General features: G+C 29.6%; 1 pseudogene across 1 annotated transcript; it reads left to right on the top strand.

The window, feature by feature from the left end:
- Positions 1 to 11,864: 11,864 nt before the first annotated feature.
- AT4G06750 lies at positions 11,865 to 13,639 on the top strand (annotated as a pseudogene; the record flags this gene model as incomplete). Its single annotated transcript has 1 exon — positions 11,865 to 13,639.
- Between the last annotated feature and the right edge of the window lie 1,798 nt (positions 13,640 to 15,437).

The raw sequence follows: 15,437 nt of genomic DNA, 5'->3' as shown, positions 1-15,437 counted from the left end.
ATTGGCACGCGTTTTTGTGGGAAGCTTTGTGACGTCTAGGGCTAGAGTTTTACCAGAGTGATTTAATAGTTAACGGTTAGTTTGTATTTTAGGGTTTCGTCTTTGAGACTGGTAGTTTCTGTTTTTCATGTCCAGTTTGTTTCAAGGTTGCTTTTGGTTGTGACTTGTTGTATGACGTTTCTGCACTGTTTCAGACGCAAAGAGAGTCTCTTCTGGGTTTAATTATTGTTAGAATCAATTTGTTAAGGTGAGTGCATGACCATGAGCTTATCTGAGCGATTGGGTTGTATGTTTTGTTTTGTGTGATGGTATGTAGGTGTGGTGAATGTGTTTTTGGTGAATCGTTCAATGACAGGTTTGTTTATGATGTATTTGTGATTATACTTTTTTAATTGCTTGTGTGTATAGCTCGTAGATGGGAGGATCGCCTCACTAAGTATTTGTGATAATACTTACGCATCTCATTGTATTGTTGATGCAGGTAAAGATAAAGTGTGATCGTGAAATCATGGCAAGGAAGAGAGGATGATCTAGGAACTCGTTTGGTTTATTTTTGTGTTTTGGTTATTAGAACCGGTTAGTATTGTGTTAGGATTGTTAGTCATTCTTGGTTTTGTTGGTTGAATTATTTATTTATTCATAAAATAGTATTTTTGACTTACGGTTTAATTATTGTTTTATTGGTTGGTTTAATTAAATATTTATGGAAATATTTATTTATGTTTAAAAATAAAACGGGTCAGGTTGTTTCAGTTTTGGTTTTGTACATTCGGTTTAGTTTATTTGCCTAGGTTTAAATTTTCTAAATAAAGAAGTTTAGGCCCATGTTTTTATATAGATTTTAGTTTTGGAAGTAGTTTGGTTGGGCTAGGCCAATGTCTAATTTTAGTTTAGTTGATGGGATGACATGGAAAAATAATAAGTTCTTATTGGTCAATGTAAATGAGGTGTATTAATCGAAATGTTCTGATTGACTATTCATTTTACAGAGGTGTCAAGTTATGGTTAACTGAAAAAGTTGAGGTATTAGCACATGAAAGACTTGTAGTGTGTTTATTGTGTTGATTATGTGCAAGCAAGATATTTATGTAAGTTTGTAAACACATTTTCTTTTTGTCTCTCTATATATAGATAATAATTAAATTGATCTAATCTATCCGAATCATATAGAAAATCAATTCAAAATTTAAAATTTTAATCTTTTGTTTTATTTATATATTTTTGTTGGATGAAAATGGATAATATGTTGAAAAATTCTTTCTAATGTCCTTTTCACACTACCCCTTTTCAATTCTACCCTTTTCTGTTTACCATTTTTATTTATATCCTATTTAATTTTTTAATGACCATTTTACCCATATTTGTAAATTGATTTAGGTTAACAAAATAAAATATTAATATTTTTCGCCTAAAATATTTCAAAATAAAATTTCCCGCCAAAAAATTTCGAAAAACAATTTCCCGCCAAAAAAAATTTCAAAAACATTTTTCCCGCCAAAAAATTTCGGAAAAAAATTGCCCGCCAAAGAATTTAGAAAAAAAAAATCCCGCAAAAAAAAAATTCGAAAACATTTTTCCCGTAAAAAAAATTTTTTTTAGCGGGAAATAGATTTACAAGGGATTTTAAAAGGGTTTAAAAATATTTTAAAAGAGTTACAAGAGATTTTAAAAGGGTTTAAAAGATTTTCAAGAGATTTTAAAAGGGTTTTAAAAGATTTACAAGCGATTTTAAAAGGGTTTTAAAAGATTTCCAAGGTATTTTAAAGGGCTTTAAAAGACTTACAAGAGTTTTTAAAGATTTACACCCTTTAAAAACTCATGTAAATCTTTTTAAAACCTTTTGTAAAGGTTTACAACAGTTTTAAAATAGTTTTAAAAGAGTTGTAAATGTTTTAAATACTTACAATTCTTTTTCTAAGAGTTAAAAAATGCTTGTAAAGACTTTATAAGAGTTTTAAAAGGATTTACAAAGGTTTAAAATCCTTGTAAATCCTTTTAAAACTCTTTAAAAACTCTTGTAAATCATGTTTTACCCTTTTATAAGCTTTTAAAATCCTTGTAAATCATTCTATACCACTTACTTATCTTTTAAAAACGATTGTAGACCATGCAAACCTTTTTAAAAATCCCTTGTAAATCATTCTTGACACTTACTTATTCTTTAAAAACGATTATAAATCATGTTAACCCCTTTTAAAATCCCTTGTAAATCATTCAAAGCCACTTACTTATGCTTAAAAACGATTGTAAACCATACAAACACTTTTAAAATCTCTTGTAAATCATTCTATGCCACTTATTTATGCTTTAAAAACGATTGTAAATCATGTTTTACCCTTTTATAAGCTTTTAAAATCCCTTGTAAATCATTCCAATACCACTTACTTATACTTAAAGAAACATTGTAAACCATGCTAACGCTTTTTAAAAATTCTTGTAAATCATTTTATGCCACTTACTTATGCTTTAAAAACGATTGTAAATCATGTTTTACCCTTTTATAAGCTTTTAAAATCCCTTGTAAATCATTCAATGTCACTTACTTATGCTAAAAAACGATTGTAAACCATGTTAACCCTTTTTAAATCCCTTGTAAATCATTTTATGCCACTTACTTATGCTTTAAAACGATTGTAAATCATGTTTTACCCTTTTATAAGCTTTAAAATCTCTTGTAAATAATTCAATGCCACTTACTTATGCTTAAAAAACGATTGTAAATCTTGTAAAACTATTGTAAAAAGTTTTAAAATGATTTACAAAAGTTTAAAAAGGGGTTTCAAAGTATTTACCTATGTTTTTAAAGACTTTATAAAGATTTTAAGAAGTTTTAAAATGATTTACAAAGGTTTTTAGCAACTACCAAAGCTTTTAAAAAACTTTACAAGGTTTTTTAAAAGAGTTTTTAAAAAACTTTACAAGGTTTTTTAAAAGAGTTTTTAAAAAATTTACAAGGTTTTTTAAAACAATTTTTTTGGCTGGAAAAAATAACTTACGAGAAAAAAGTTTGGCGGGAAATTTTTTTTTTGGCGGGAAATTTTTTTTTGGCGGGAAAAAAAGTTTGGCGGAAATTCTTTTTTGGCGGGAAAAATAAATTTTGGCGCCAAAAAATTGGCGGAAAACATTCAGTTTCCAATTACATGTTCTTATTAGATGAGGGTAATTTGGTCATTCTGTTCAAAGAAAGCGATATTTTTAAAAATGAACAATATAAAAGGGTATTGTTGCAAAAGGGTAGTAAAAAAAGGGTAGTTTTGCAAATTTCCCTAATATGTTTAAGGTTAATGCGATTTTTGGTTTAGTTAAACATCATATTTTTGGGGGTTTTCCTTAGTAAAGAGTGAAAAATAATTTACATAAACCTTTTAAAGGCTTTGGTTTTGGTTTTGGTTTTGATTTGTGAACGAATTTTAATCAAGTATATTTATACATTTACGCTTTAGATTAAGGGAGATTTGCATAAGTAAGTGACATTGAATGATTTACAAGAGATTTTAAAAGCTTATAAAAGTGTAAAACATAATTTACAATCGTTTTAAAGCATAAGTAAGTGGCATAGAATGATTTACAAGGGATTTAAAAAGGGTTAACATGGTTTACAATCGTTTTTTAGCATAAGTAAGTGGCTTTGAATGATTTACAAGGGATTTTCAAAGCTTATAAAAGGGTAAAACATGATTTATCATCGTTTTTAAAGCATAAGTAAGTGGCATAGAATGATTTACAAGGATTTTTAAAAAGGGTTAGCATGGTTTACAATGTTTCTTTAAGTGTAAGTAAGTGGTATTGGAATGATTTACAAGGGATTTTAAAAGCTTATAAAAGGGTAAAACATGATTTACAATCGTTTTTAAAGATAAGTAAGTGGCATAGAATGATTTACAAGAGATTTTAAAAGTGTTTGTTTGGTTTACAATCGTTTTAAAGCATAAGTAAGTGGCTTTGAATGATTTACAAGGGATTTTAAAAGGGGTTAACATGATTTACAATCGTTTTTAAAGCATAAGTAAGTGTCAAAGAATGATTTACAAGAGATTTTTAAAAAGGTTTGCATGGTATACAATCGTTTTTAAAAGATAAGTAAACAATAATTATAGAAAAGACATAATTTTAAATCTCAACCAAAATCTTCTAAATCTCTATATTATTAATTATCCAAGATAATATGGATATTAGATCATTTTACTTTGACCAACTTGCCATTATGTTACCTTGACCATTTTTAAATTTATTAGTATATAATATATTTTGGGGCAGCAGAAACAGATCATGCATGTTTAATTCATTGTAAATTTCTTAATTACTTTATCCTGAAATGTTTTATAAGTTTTCCAACGGTTTTTTCATGGGTAAACTGTCTGTTGGAGATTTGTTTTTAACGAATTATGGCGTGAAACCATCTAATTAATTAATCCTTGTTTTGTTGCACGAATTGGTATAATATTGCTTTTTTACATATATGTATCTTGAATTCTTTTGGTTCACAACTATATTCAATTTGAAATGCATCAATTTTTTAGAATATAAATAAAATTGTTTTTAAAACCCAAATTTGTTTCATAATTTTTCAAGTTTCTTGTATTTTAACAAATTTTGTCCATCAAATTATAATTTGTTTTTAATATGTAATGAGTTTTTGTGCCTAAAAACTCTTTAGATCAGTTTTTGCAACAACTTTTCGTTTCTAAATCATCAATGTATTACTACAATTTTTTAGATATGCTATGTATTTTTCTAACTTTTGATAGATTATTTCTTATGCAAGCATATAATTTGGAGGAACAATATCTTTAGATCTTAACAAACTTTTGCTGTCAATCCATCTATTCAAATATTTATTTATGTTGATTTATAATTATTTTCTTCATTGAAATTTTTTGATATCCTCTATTCAAAATATGTTTTCAGAAAATTTTAAATTGTTATCTGATTAGGAAATAAATCTTTGAGGTTTTTAATTTGGATAAAAAAACTTTCTCAAAATCTGTTTCAAGTCAAGAGTTTAAGTAATATTTGGAAATTCGTTAATCAGCTTTTGATGTGTTATAGTATTGTTTTGTTTGTTTCTTCATCAATATTTTTATACCTCATACAGCGGAAATCATCAAAAAGGAAACTATAAGAGCAAAAACAATTAATATGGAGAAATATGAGGCAAAGAAGATACTGGATAATGCATTGACCAATCAACCTACATGGTTATCTTACAATGCTTATATCTTCCCTGCTTAACCGACAAATTTCGGTCTGTTTTTAAATAAAACTTTGCTTCAAAATTTGGATTGAATTATCTTTCTTTCTGGACTACAAGAAATACATGGATAATAACGATCCAGTTTGTTGTTAATTCGTCATAAATGGGGTTTACATCAATATAACAACAAAAATCAATTTGTCGTAGATTGATTTAAATAAATCTACATTCCAGGTAAATAGGACATATTATTTTCAAATAATTAAATTTATCGTTTATTCATCATAATCGCTAACAATCAATTAGTAAAATATTCGAACGAAATAACAAATTTGGTCATTAAAATGATGGTAATTTAACTCTAATTTTTGTCCAAATAACAACAAATTTAAGATAATAATTGAGATTTTAGGAAAAAATAGAAACCGCTCCCATGCTCTTATATTGAGAAAGCTACCCTAGCCTTGATTTCTGAACCCAATGAAGCTTTGGCTCGCCAACATAAGAATTTGTCTCTTCTTGCTCACAACTTTTGTAATTGTATTACCCCTTTAGTCTCGTTTTGGTCCATATCTCAATCATTTCAATATTTTGTTCTCCTGGAAAGCTTCAAACAAAGCTCAAACAACAGTTATAGAAGACAAAGAAGATACCCAGTGACTCCTCTCTCTTTCCTCCCTCTGTTCACATCCCTCCTCGCAAAGCTGTTACCACCAAATCTGTCTAGAGAGCTACTGCATGTTTCAATATGTGATCCTTATTTTCATCTCCTTCGTCCCTCTTTCTGAGGGTTTTAAAACCCCAAAACTGCCTTCCTTTCCAGCATCGATGAAACCATCTAGGACCTTTGATTTGTTACAGTGCAACCGCCAAGCAACGACCACCATTCACACTTACAAAAAGAAGCCAAGTTTTTAGTGAGCTGGCATGTTCCCCAGTTGTGGCCCATTATTTAGGTTTTGGCCAAGTTTTGTAATGAGTAGATCACTAGTTGGCTCGACGAAACCCTAATCTCTCTAGAGATGGTCCTTAATGAGTTTGATCCACATTCTCATCTGTAGAACTATGGCCTTTCTGTTCCTCAAAGAAAGCTTTCTCTTTTTTTTTGTGCCCCATCACTCTCTCCGATTACTTTGCACATCTCCGATTTAGTTCCTTTGTATTCTTAATTATTTGATTGGATTTCTCTATTCCATATGTTGATTGACTTATGACATCACTATATCCTTAAATCATTGAGTCTAGTTTGGTATTGAATCTTTCTTATCTCGGTTCCTGTTTGCAAGCTCATCTTGGCTTTTGTTTGAAGAACTCTTTAGCACGAAGGATATCAGTTCAACTGCCCCAAGCTCCTTTCGTTTAGGATGGGACCAATATTCTCGGCTTAAATGTTTATATTTTGGCTTGTACATTCTGTGATCCCATGTTAACCATGTTTTTAGTCGCCTTCTCTTCTCAGTTACAAATCCAACTCCCTCAAATCATCTTCCTGAGGAAGTCCAAGCTACAACTTAACACAACATCGCAATACCTATTTGACCTGACCTTGAGGGTCAAAATAATCATATTTACTTTTGATACAAGAAACTGTTGTTACAACAATGCTACTACTTGGAGAAACTTTCGCCACTCTCCTCTATTATGGAGAGAAGTCTTTTACCAAGCTATCCATGGATTCCTACTCGTAAGGTAAGAATCTGTTGCATACTCATAACTACTTTTCATGGTTCGTGTCAGCGATCCTTGAGACTAATGAATTCTTTTCAATGTCACATGATCTCTTGATAGTGACTATTTGTATCTCCCTGTATTATTAACCGTAGTGTGTTTAACACACCATGATCTTGCATGTGGCATGTCGCTTTCTAATCTCTGTCTCCGAGTTTCCAAATTTCATTTTCTACACTTCCTCCTTTGATCATATGACTATTTTATTCGCCATGTTGCAAAATTAACTACATTAGCACAACCCTCAACTTCAAACATTTTCTTTTAATGCCTTCACATATTTTCAATATATAGAAATAAAGAGGAATTATAAAACCATGGATCACCCCAACAAGCATCATATCTCCTTCATTGTCTTTGAAGACAATTTTCTATTGATTGTGGGATTTGTAATTCACTGTTGAGATCAAAGAGTTTCTCTAGTTCCACTCTCAATTGTTCATCATATCCATGTAAAGCATTTAAATCTATAGTTTTGCCCATGGATACACATTGCATCTAGACATGTTCGATAACACCACATAAAGATCATGTGAGGTGAGTAGAGTCATCAACGCCTTACGCAAATTTCTTTCTAAAAATATATTTGATTCTTTTAAAATGTGAAGTACATGGAATGCTTGTTTAAATACACTAGTTTCACATATATAAGAGATGTCATAGATAAATAGTACGAATGGTGATTTTATGTTTGCCTTAGTACAAGAATTCCCTGAAGCTAAAACACAAACCAAAAGTACAATAACATAAACAAATTATAGGCACAAAACCACAATCAAACAAACAAAATCTAATATTTAATATCTAGTTAATTCTTTTGAGAAGCATCTGAAAGACAATTACTTCTTTTCCAAGAACTAAATTTTGCTGTTGATGACGAAAAATGCCACAACCACCGGAAAACTCAGAACTACTTGCCTTCTCTTGTTGTTAAACAGACTTAAGAAATTAAAGCACCTAATTGAAAACCCAGCTTGATGAGGCTTCGCTGATGAAGCTTTGGAACCATCAAATATATGTTGACACCGTTAAGTTGAGATTCACTGGACAGAAAACCGGATAAGCGAAAGTAGACCTTTTAGATCTTGACCAGTTTGTGAATTCTTGTTTGAAGAAGGTGAAGGAGCCGCCTAACCACAACATCTCCCATCTCAGAGATTAGGGATTGGGATCAATCGGTTGAAGGCAAGAGAAAGTAATTTGACGGATTTGAAGAAGCTTAAGAGCTAGGGATCAAATTTGATTTCAAAAGTCTATGGCTTGACCACATCAATGACCACCACGACATAAACTTTATTGAGTCATGAACAACCGAGAGCAAAGCGGCATTGCCGATGGCCACGCCAGTCATCTTGACTTTGAAGGTCAAATTGATATCAGATAAAAGTCAACGAAATACTACAAAGGATCTAGTGCATGTTGGAAGAGAGCCCCCTAAATAGGATTTGATAATCGGAAAAAATTCAGACGAAAATAAGTTAGTCGGCCTCGCTCTGAAAAATTGAAGAGAGAGAAGATAGAGAACCTACCTCAATAGGGTTTTAGCATTTTTTTCTCAATGATTCAGCTACTAGTTTAAAACAAATTTTTCTAGTTAAAAACAAAATAAAAACAAAATTTTCAAATTCAAAATTACTTGGAGGTGGTGGAAAATAGAACTAGACTCCATGCATGAACCAATTTTGTTTCATTCTATTTATGTGTTACTTGAAATTATACATTCTATTTGTGAAAAGAGGTTGCACGATATCTTACACTTTAAAACTATAACAATAATATTTTATTTTTATTTTAGTATTGATTATATTATTTTTAACAAAATAATAACCATTAATATCATATTTTAGACATTTGTTAGTTTTTCTTATAGGTTAAGATTTTAAAAAAACTTTTCGATATATAAAATGTAACTAAGTATATATTAAAAAAAGTCTTTAAAAAAATACATGCAAATTAGTTTTATGAGAAAAAAATATTCTTTCATTAAATAAAGAAATTTTGATTTTTTAATATATGGGATAATATGATAATATAGGAAATAAATCAAAATGTACCATAATTATGTTAATGGCAAATTTTGAGAAACTAAAATCATATATTGACATGTGTAAAACAAAAAAACCTTTTTTATTAATTTTAAAAATATAAAAAGATAACTATAAATACATTGAACGATAAAAACTCTAAATTATCATTTTCTCGAGATAAACATATAATTTGATTTGAATTTGATTTTGTAAGTGTAGCATACTCAATGAGCAATATCAGCTTATTTTTTTGTAGTTTTTTCGATTCAGATAAGGCAATGACGAAGAGGTGGTGGTTCCGGCATCAATAGAGAAAGTGTCCGCTAGGTACATAGTAAGCTTGCTGGATTAGATTCTTGTGATTTTCCTCTCTTATTATTCTGCTATTTGGTCATTTTGAATTTGTTTTGTTATTCAAGTGTCCAAAAGATTTAGAACAAAAAAAAATTACATAATTTTTAAATAAGATATCTTATATTCAAGTGTAACAACAAAAGAATTTGACAACTTGCTTTTTCTTGTATTGCTAAGGTTTAAATTGAAGATTTTATTGCTGATACAATAGCTTTTTCCTGAAACAAGTTTTATGATTCGATTGAAAGATCTGATTGGTTATAGATTAGAATTTTACTATGGAAATATGTTGGTTATAATATGGAACTAGGTCAGTACCCGTGCTACGCACGGTATCTTTGGTTTAATCAATCATCAAATCTCAGTTCTGTGTATTCCACAGAAACTCTACTATATTTTCATTATCTTTAAACATGTAGTTGTTTATCATGTATTATTGGTACCAACTAAATATATTTAGTCTGGTCAAACCATATTTTGTTTAGTATATGTAGTTTCCTCGGTTTGTAGCATAAAAAATATATGTCTATAGTTGGTATGTACGTTTGGATACATAATTGTATATTTTGTATATGTAGTTGTATACATAGAAGATTTGTACATTTTCGTGTATGTCATTAACATGTAAGTGAATTATAAAATTTGACAAATAATAATTGGAAAATGTCTTTCTTCATACTTTATAAATTGGAAAATAATTGGAGAATTTATCAATCAGATTTAAGAAAAAATATTGCATACCTTATAATTTTGTTGTTCATTGGAAGATAGTAGTCAAATTATAAATCATCATCGTGTATCTGCAAATTAACAGGAAAAAGACCGTAATCCCTATCAAAAAATTCAATCAGAATTACTCATCTTATAAATATATAGAGAGGTAAAAAAAGGTTAACATATTACTTTGCATAAAAGATAAATAATTAGAAAGCAAGACATACTTTAACAAAATCATGTGTGCGTCTACATTTTAATCTTCCACATTACCTGCATAAATATTATAAAAAAAAGATGTGAGAAAAACATGAAAAAAATAGAGAAAAACAGAGAGTGTGAGAGGACACCTCGATATATTGCTTTCTCCATGGTCTAGTCGATCCACAACCTCAGTTTTCTTCATGGTCTCGTTTTTTTCTGCTTGAATAAAAAAAGAGGCGAGAGAGTAAAAGAAAATAGGAACTGCTGAGTGAGTTCTTGAAATGGGACGTACAGTATTTATAAGATATAAATTTTTAGGTAAAAAATATGAATAAAATATTAAATCGTGGAAGTCAAGTTTAATGATTATAATAAATCTCATAATTATAAGAGAATGTTTAGCAATTATCTTATAAGTAGTTATTTAATTATGGAAATTGTCCGGAAACTTTATGTTAACTTCAAAAATGAATATCCAACTGAATATTTGATTAGCTATAATTATGGAGAAGTGATATATTTAAATTTAAGAAAGGAATATACGCATTGAATATTTTAAATTAATATGATTCAGTTGCTGCAAAAGGAATTCAATTAATATAATTAACAAAAATTAATATAAACCAAAAATGTAATTAATCTTATTTTTAAATGTTTAAACATATATTTTCTATTTTAATTATCAAACATAAAAAATAATTTAGTTAAAATTATTTTTCCAGTTATTTAAATAAATTTAGAATATTTAACCTAATTTCGAATTCAAACATATTTATTCGATATTTATAATGTTATATCTATAAATAAAGCAGATTTGAATAGAAAATGTTTTTAAAAAATTAATTGGATTAGTAATATTTTAGAATATAACAAATATTGTAAATCCTTTTGATATATGAGTATAATTAGTTTTCCAATTTTAAACCCACATAATTATGAATAGTATTGAATAAGAGAATATATTAATTGGAAATAAATAAAAATTCTCTCTCCAAAAATCTTGTTGTAGGATTTATTGAAAAAAATCAATGGCTACAATTAATTCAATCGAATGACCAAGATTATAACGTATGACCCAAAAGTTTAAATCCGAGTCAAAAGGATCTGCGTGTTTTTACACGGGTTATTTTCATGACATTAACATTTTAAACTTAAGATTTAAAGGTAAAATTTTTTTAACTCAGAATCACTTAACGTACGTCTCAAATAATAATAGTATAGATAATAGTTATATTATTCTCTTAGATTGTGTATAAAATTTCATATTTCTTAATTGAAAAGATATGGAATATATACAATATAATCTCTTGGTTTAATATGGTAACTTCATTATTGTAAATGCGGCTCGGGAGAATATATACAACTCACTACAAGAATAGGTATTATTCATAGCATTAGAAGATAGCAATTTGTATGGTTCTGCTATATTAGCTTTAAGCATGTACTAAATATAACATTTGGCAATTTACAAACGCTATGCTTTGTTTCGGTGGGAAAATATTTCGCGGAATCTGTTTTTTCATTTTGAATTATTTTAATAACACTAGATTTTATTGCATTACAACCCAATAAACGCTATACCGCCTAAAATTAAAAACCCGCGTACCGAAAACAAATATTAGGTGGGAATTTTTTATTTTTTTTTTAATTCTATAAACCTTTTGTCTCCTAACAACCAAGTGCTTCTTCAGAATCTACTACATGTTGTTTTGAGAGGTTTGCTTCCAAAAAGACCTAGGTTTGCAGTAAGTAGATTATGCAACTTCTTTAACAGATTGTATCAGCGTGTTATTGACGTTGAAAAGCTGATAACCTTAGAGTCTGAGCTTGTAGAGACATTGTGTCAACTGGAGAGGTTCTTTCCTCCATTGCTTTTTGACATCATGTTTCATCTTCCACTACATCTGGCTAGGGAGGCTCGGTTGGGTGGACCGGTTCATTTTAGATGGATGTATCCATTTGAGAGGTACTCTCGTATATGTGTTTACATATTTTTTTTCTTTTCTAAATAAGTATTTACAATTATTTTTCTTTATTCACATGCAGGTACATGAAAACACTAAAGGCATATGTGAAAAACTATGTAAGGCCAGAAGCATGCATGGTAGAAGGATACTTGGTTGGAGAATGTATGGCCTTTTGTTTAGAGTTTTTGAAAGATTGTCTACCAATTGAAGAACCGACCAACCAAAATGAAGATGTTGAGGTAGATCCACTCATACTTAAAGGCCGACCTTTGCAAAAGGCAACTAAAGTTACACTTAGTATTAAAGAGATGATATAGCGTATGGGTATGTTTTAATGAACATGGCAATTATAAATCCATATATAATTGCCGGAGTGTAATTCACTATTTACTGTAACTGAATTTTAACTAATTTTCTGGAATTATGAAACTAGGTTGCATTTAGAAGAGCTTCACGACAATGATGTTAGATTGCGAAGGAATCAAACTTTCTTATGGAAAATTCATTTGGAAAAGTTCCCGGAGTGGGTTAAGGATAAGGTCTGACTTTAATTATGTCCTCAAAGTGTTTTTCTGATTACTTAGCTATTTATTTTATTAATTTGCTTTATATTCGTCTTTCATGTACATAATTCCGACTAACTCAAAAGAGTATTGCACACAGTTGAGATGGTTGGCATTTGGACCAGAAATATTGCACAATCGTATAAGAGATATGTCATAAAAGGTCATCGATTTTTAACGAATGACGTGAAGCGGAAGAAACAAAATAGTGGAGTCGTCTGTAAAGCTTTTAGTATGGGTCGGTCTAGTGCTCGTGATACCAACCATATGGTTGACATTGTTACATACTATGAAGTAATAACGCAGATAATTCTACTAGATTATCACATGTTCCAGATTCCAATATTCATGTGTAATTGGGCCAACAAAGGAAATGGAGTAAAAGAAGAAGATGGGTTCACTCTTGTTAATCTCCATCTAAACCAATCTGTATTCCTTAAAGATCCATATATTTTGGCATCTGAAGCAGGACAAGTTTTCTATTCAGTAGAAGATGACTCTTCACCTTGGTCAGTAGTTATGAGGGCGCTTCCTAGAGGGTATCACGAGCTAGAGACAGAAGAGAAGTTTGTTGTTGAATCAGTGTCAATCCGAGACTTTGGTGATTTGGAGGATCAATCTTCTGATGATGAGAATCTTTGTGTTAGAGAGGATTGTGAAGGTGTCATAGTAGCTGAATAATAGTACATTAAAATAAGGTACGTACGTTTTCTTTTCTTTAGTCTTACTTGAGTTTAGCATGTTTGTTTGACTCGGTATGGGTTTTTACATTGTTCTTTTCTCTCGTGCAGAGTTTGACATCAAGACGTTAAAGAAAATTGGCGAGAGGAAGTTGCAGGTGGGTGCTGGAAAAGTATTGAAGAGGCCTTCTCCGAAACAAGTCACTATACGTTAGGTAGTTTAAGTTGAAACTTTTTTTTTTTTTTACACTAGTATTGGTTTTGTATCGAACCTAATGTGGCTAATAAGAAAATTGTGTTAGTCTTCATCTATTCACTCCTATATTGGGTATCACGTAAAGAGCAAAAGACCAAAAAAGGAAAAATTATTGCATAATACAATTGCCATTTTAGTTGAATAAATTATATACTAATAAATGTTATTATAATTAGATTAAACACATTGCATACTAATAAACGTTATTATAATTGGATTGATTACAAATTACAAACGCTATTTTAGTGCAAATAATTGCATAGTTTATCGGCTATTTTCTATATAAGTTATAGCGTGCCATAACTACTATTATACAAGTTAAAATAACAATAAGTAACCGCTGTTATTTGATAATTAATAGCAAACAATACACACTATAAAAACTAATGACATTGCATCACGAAAAACGCTATACTATATAGACAAACAATAACAGCACTCCAAACCGTTATCATAAGACGTTGACCTATTATCATGGTGGCAGACATAGCGCTTTATACTTCGCTCTCGTTTCGTTAAATAGCATTTTTGAGACGCTAAGAATAATCAATTTTCCTGTAGTGATTGAAAGATCCAAAAGACATTGAGCCAAGTCCAATTTCACCATAAATATGCATGACCCTTGCAACAACAAACTTTGTTGGATCTGTTACTAAAAAAGCTGCAGAAACGATGACTACTGACAGGTCCAATCCGTTATATTTTCAGATATTATTCTTTTATATAAAATATAAAAATATATAATCATTTACTTATTCAAATTTAAAGTTACCATTCTAAAAGAAATTAATATTTTTGCCTTTAACATTAAGAAGGGATTTATGAAATTATACAATCAATTAATAAAATACTATAATTAAGGAAATTATACATTTTTATTATTAATCCTAAAAGAAAAATGATTATAAATACTCACCTCTATATAAACAAATAGATAGTATCATATTTTCTCATAACGGTATTAAGAGGCCAATCCTAGAAGATGATATATTGATATCTATTTGTCATAACGGTATTAAGAGGCCAATCTTTGTCAATATATTCTTGTAAGTGTTTATTTGTTTACATAACTAGTCTTTGTCAATACATAATTGTTCATATGTTTACGTAACTAAGACCATATTTTTACGAATTGTACGTATATTCTTGGTTGTTCTTTAAATTTAATTACCTCTAATTTTATTTGTTTTCTTTTAATTTTTAGAATATCTACTATCAAATAAAACATGTGAATAAAAGTTCAAAATACAAACAAAGAATTTATAACTCTAGCTCAGCTAACCAAAAACGTTTATCATCGAACGGTAGAAGAAAGTGGGACATGAGAAATTTGTTTTTAAAAAATAGCTTACATGAATAAATTTTCTCTTACTTGATGAAAAAACTATTTTTCTTAAACCTAATCCTATACTTATTTATCTAAATTTTAATTTATTTCAAACAAAACCAAAAATAGAATTGAAGGCTACGTACATATTGAAAATTTTGAGCTTAATAGGTGAAGAAAGTTTTATCGAGCAGAAACTCAGACCGCCAGGGACATGAACCTCCTCACACCACAACCTCTAAAATATAGTTAAGCTAAAACTCATGTTGATGAAGTTGATGGAGAAATGCCAAATGCTACGGTCTTTCCCACGAAGAAAATTGAAATGAGATCACATCGGTAAAGACTAAAGGAAGAGGAGTCTTCTTGATGCGGATATCAACCTTACTTCACAAATTGCTTAACTACATCATGTACCACGTC

This window comes from Arabidopsis thaliana, chromosome 4 (assembly GCF_000001735.4).
Source record: "Arabidopsis thaliana chromosome 4, partial sequence".
Classification (NCBI taxonomy): Eukaryota; Viridiplantae; Streptophyta; class Magnoliopsida; order Brassicales; family Brassicaceae; genus Arabidopsis; species Arabidopsis thaliana.
The sequence above is the reverse complement of the archived record's forward strand: the minus strand, read 5'-3'. Positions and strand labels throughout refer to the sequence as shown.